A 5,270-nucleotide genomic window follows, 5' to 3' on the forward strand; every position below is an offset into this window, starting at 1 on the left:
CATCTGGACCTGGCGTCTTACCGATGTTCATGGTCTTAACCGCCTGGGTGAGCTCCTCCAGCGTGAGTTCTGGGTCCTTCTCCTCCTCCTCGTCGTCCCGCACTGAGTCAGGCTCCAACTGGCTCAGGAACCACTCTATCAGGGTGTCATCTGTAGCTTTGATGTTATACAGGTCCCTATAGAAGTTCTCTACCACTTTTTTCACTCCCTCACTATCCTCTACTATCCTCCCCCTGCTGTCGAGCATGGAGGACATCAAGTGCCGCTTCTCCCTCGTTTTCTGGAAGAAGCAGCGAGTACACTTTTCGTCTTCCTCCATTTTTTGCACTTTTGCATTGTGCATGACCTTTCGTTGTTCCTCCCTACAAAGCACTGAAAGATCTAGCTTGGTCTGGGCTATCTCGTCGCTTACAGGGAACCCCCGAAGCTGAAGCAGGCTCAGACGCTGGAGGGCAGCATTCAGGTATTTATATTTGGCCCTCCTTTCTTTTGCTTTCCTCTTGCCTGCTGCTATGAAATAACCCTTAGTTCTCATTTTGACCATCTCCCACCACTCTATAGGGGAGTTGAATAGGTCACGCAAAGTGGTCCACTCAACAAGCCTGCTCTTATAGGCTGCAGCTATGGAGGGGTCATCGAGTAAGGAGGTGTTTAATTTCCAGACCCCTGACCCCATCTGGGAGGTCTGAGGGACCTGCAATGTTACCTGCAGGAGCCTATGGTCAGAGAAGAAGACGGCCTGGGTGTCTACTGCCGTCTTCGTAAGGGAGCTGGTATGCAGGACAAGATCTATACGGGAGAAGGAGGTCCCAGATGAGCTCACCCAGGTAAAGGGAGGCACCAGGTCCTTACCTGCATCACACAGGGAGAAATCAGATATTACGGAGGACAAAACTCTACTAGAGCGGTCGTTGCGTGGCCTGCTCCGGTCTACGTCCCTCAGAGCACAATTGAAGTCACCTGACACGATGACGGGTACGTTCCCCAGCAGGAGTGGACGCAGCTGTGGAAAAAATTGAACTCTTTCGTTTTGGTTAGTGGGTGCGTAGACATTGACCAGTCTGAGGGGAGTGTTGTTGTATGTCACATCCACGCTCAGAATTCTACCAGGTTCTACCTCCCTGCTGCTGCGGGAGGTAATAAATGGGTTTTTAAACAGGATACCTACTCCGTCGGCTCTGGCTATGTTGGAGCCCGACCAGAAGGAGTCCCCCAGGGTCCAACTCTCCTTCAGGTCCCTATAATCAGGGCTCGACGAAATACCACACTCCTGCAGAAAGATGAGATCTGCTTTCAAGTTAGCTAGATAGTTTAGTACATCAAATCTTTTTTGTGTCTCCCTGATGCTCCTGACATTAACAGACACACATATCAGGGCCATCAGGGTAGCTAACAAGAAAAGGAGTCGCTGCGTCCACCCCATAGCGACTATGATTGGGAGGTCGGGACACTCTTCCTACTCTTAGCTCTACGCTTGCTTCGAGGGGGCTTGGGCTTATTTGCAACTCCCATCACCCCTGAGAAGGTACTCACTGCTGCCTCGTCCAAGAAGGCACCATCTTTATATGCACAGTACGTGGAGTTGTTTGGGCTATTCAACTCCCCACAAGGTAAGTCTGGTGGAACTTGCTCAGGGCCCCTCGGAACGTGTGGGTCAGCTTTGTCCTGGGGGGGGGGTTATGACAGACAGCATTCTTTGGCTGTTACCGTCTGCTGAATTGGAGCTGTTAGCAGACTTCTGGCTTACCGCGTCCAGGGGTATTCCCATGTCCTCCAGTGCTGTATCTAGGAGGACCTCTAGGGGGCCCCTGGTTTTGCCCATACAAGGGAGGGGGTCAAGGATGCTTTGAAGGGAGGCCCTTCGCTTGAAGAGGGTCATTGCTACCGAGGTACTGCTGGTCAGGGAAGGTGTTGACCCCGACCTCTCCCTCGGTGCATTAGTGAACACCTCTTCTGCGAGGTGTGCTAGGGTTTGTGCCAACGACTGGGAAGGCTGGCTGGGGATGCCCTGGCTGGCTGCTACCTGCCCACTAGGCGGCAGTGTAGCCGTCCCACTCGCCTCCGTCTCTGCCTGCGAGGGCAAGACTGGGGACTTTGTGTGGACATTAGCTGGTTTTGGATCTATGGGGGCCACCTGCAACTTGCTGTCTTTGATCTTGATCTTCTTTCTTTTCCCCCCCTCGTCTCTACCCTTTCTTTTCCCCACCCTCTGCTGGTTCTTCACTCCCTTCCCCTCCTTCTCACTCTCACTTTCACTGTCGCTTTCGCTTTCCTCCCCCACGGACTCAATCCTTATGGCGTCATAACGAGAGCCGAGGGGGAGTGCTGGCGCTGAGAGGGCCCTACTCAGGGGGGGGCCGCTGCTGGGTCCGGGCTCCCTCCCTGCCTCGTGTTCTGTATCAGAGGAGCTACTGGAGGAGCTAGTGGAGTAGCTGTTGTACTCTCTCTCTGGGCTGGGGGAAGGGGTCCTCATAAAACGGGACATGTCTCGGGGGCGGGGGGGTGAGGGGGGTGCTGGTGGTGATGGTGGTGCTGGAGTCTGGGTTTTGGATACTGTTGGTGGTGATGTGGACTGATCTTTGTTACTTGCTCCCTCTTCCTGCTCAGGCCTAGGCTTGTTGGTATTTGCCTTGCTGGCTCTGGCCATGTTGGCATAGGAAGAGGGGCAGTCCTTAAACAGGTGCCCCTTCTTTCCACACAAATTGCACTGCCTCTCTTCTCTGCAGTGGCTGGTCTCGTGGGGGGCGCCGCAGTTCCTGCACTTGACTACAGTACATGCGGCCGCCAGGTGTCCTAATTCCCCACATTTCCTGCAGAGTTTTGGCATCCCATTATAGAATACCAGCCCTCTGTTGGGCCCTAACACTATGGAGATTGGAATGTGGCGGACGCCTCCAATGCCCGATGGATCAACATTGAGGCGTACCAGCCACTTTCTGGCTCCTGTCCAAACCCATGTTGTAATATCATAGTCGCTAACAGCCTCATTGAAAAATTGGACAGTAACAACTTTCATTTCTCTGTCTGTCAGTGCATCCACACAAAATTCTTTGTATGGAGCGAGATATTTATTCTCCCCCCAAAAGGACCACATTTCTTGTAACTTTTGGGGGTTCCTAAAACTGACCTCAAACACTTCCTTAAGCCCTGGCAATTTCACCAAACAATTCAAGTCAGAAGGGGAAAAACCCATACCCCTCTGAAGAATGGTCCGGCTGAACTCCAGTCTCGTCAGTCCTGGTTCCGTTTCATCTTGCTTGTTTCTTGTGAAGCGCACCGCATTGTGCCTCCTGGTCTCCTGGGTTGGCCGGAACGCCATCCTTCAGCTGGCTCCTCCGATTGGGGTGGGAGAAGCCTCTGGACGTCCGGGTTGTCTCTCTCTACGGAAAAGAAACAACGTAAGCAGCAAATCTGGGCAGTTGAAGGAACTATTACTTTAGTCCCTGAGGAGATGGTCGCCTCGCAAGAGGGACCCCCTCCCCAGGTGAACGGTGTCCTTCCCTGGCGGAGTAGGGGGCGCTGCTTGGCACCGAGACCACGTAGGAAGAATCGTGGCTGTGACGCCTCCTCGGGGTCCGGGGCCGCCCTCTGCTCCTCCCAGATGGCGCCCTCTGCTGGGCGCCTGCTGCTCTCTCGGTCTGGATCTCAATTACAATCAAGGGCTGGGGATGAGGTCGTCTAGGTCATCAAAGGGTCCTCAAAGGTCGTCTGGATGGTAGGTCCTCCTTCTCTCTAACTCCAGGAACGTCTGGAAAAGCCGGAACCGCCTGAAAAAGAAAAAAACTGGAACCGCCTGAAAAGGAAAAAACTGCTCTCAACAGTCAACAAAATCTTGAAAGACCCTCGGCCTGGATTGGGCAAGCCAAAACCAGACTGAGCATTAGTCTTCCAAAAAGTTGCCGAGCTGAAGAAAGCCAGTCAAAAATAAAAAAAAATTCTGTTCCTCCTCACCCGAACAAACCTCTCACAGACCCTCGGAGGGAGCGGGCAATGCCACTACCCTCTAAGCCTTAGTCTTAGAAAGATTTATTCGAACTGAAGAGAAGCCAGAGTGTGGTTTTACTGGTAGCCCAGCCCTTCCGGCCGGCCCAAAGGCCTTCTCCTCTACCCGGCGGCAAGGCCAAACAAAACCAAACAAAACAGGGAACTCTTCCCAAAACGCAAGTGCCGTTCGGTCCCGGCAAAGGGGCGCTTTGCTGCTGCTGCCGCCTTGAAAGCGAGGGCTCCTTGCCCCACTAAACAGCTCCGTTTCTGCTTTACCGCTGCGCTCGTCCTCCTCCTCCCACGAGCGCAAGGCCTTCTGGGTACACTGGCCTGCTGCGTGAGCAGAGCAGACTGTCCATCAGTTAGGCAGGCCTGCCTTCCTTATTTGGAACAAACAAACAAACAAAAAAAAACAACAAAAAAAAAAAAAACAACAAAAAGAGCGGGAAAAAACACAACCCAGAAAAAGGGAGAGGGAGAGGCTGGCTAGCGCTCTCTCTCTCTCTGTCTCTCTGTCTGTCTGCCTGCCTGTCTGTCTCTCTCTTTTTTGACCTTTCTTGTGCACCGTTCCCGGAGGTACTGCAATACCGGGTCGATGCGTGGAGTGGACGGAGCAAGCCCCTGGTTCCATCTCCTGCTTCCAAAAATCAATTTAATATAGACGGGTCCCCCTATGGGGGACGTATCAGATATTAAACTGATAAGAACAGATTTTTTTTTTTTTTTATAAATTTTAATCCAATACTCAAAAAAATACATCATCTTCTCAAAAATAATACATCAAAATCATATTCATCTCTAGTCAAATACTTATTTAAACAAAAAAGAAAACAAACTCAGTCCGGCTTCTTTTTCTTTTCTTTCTGATCTCCCCCCCTTGCTGCAGCAAAAAAAGACAAAGTCTCGGAATCAAGAACGACTGTATCGCCGCTATCTGATTTCTCCTTTCCATCCTCTGCTTTCCTCTTCTTCTCTCGCACTCCTGTTGCGCTATTAAGCTCCATCTCCTCATCTGTATCAACAGACTCAGAAGAGGATGAGATCTCACTTCCCCAGCTCTTCTTCTTACTCCCAGCACCCTCTGCAAGTTTCTCCTTTACATCTTGCGTAGCAGCTCCACCCCTTCCCTTTGTCTGCGAAGTAGCAGGATTTCCCGCCATTCCGCCTCCATTCTTTTTGGAACCTCCCCCAACATTTGCTCCTTTGTCTTTCTCTTTGTCTTTCTCTTGTCCTTTTTGCTCTTTCTGCTGTTCTTTCTTCCCTTCTTCCCCTCCGATCTTGCTTCC

The 5,270-nt window shown here is 51.7% G+C and overlaps 1 pseudogene; it reads right to left on the bottom strand.

Moving 5' to 3' along the window:
* Nucleotides 1-4,538: 4,538 nt before the first annotated feature.
* On the bottom strand, nucleotides 4,539-4,741 carry LOC131736111 (U2 spliceosomal RNA; annotated as a pseudogene).
* Between the last annotated feature and the right edge of the window lie 529 nt (nucleotides 4,742-5,270).

Source organism: Acipenser ruthenus, unplaced genomic scaffold (assembly GCF_902713425.1).
Source record: "Acipenser ruthenus unplaced genomic scaffold, fAciRut3.2 maternal haplotype, whole genome shotgun sequence".
Classification (NCBI taxonomy): domain Eukaryota; kingdom Metazoa; phylum Chordata; class Actinopteri; order Acipenseriformes; family Acipenseridae; genus Acipenser; species Acipenser ruthenus.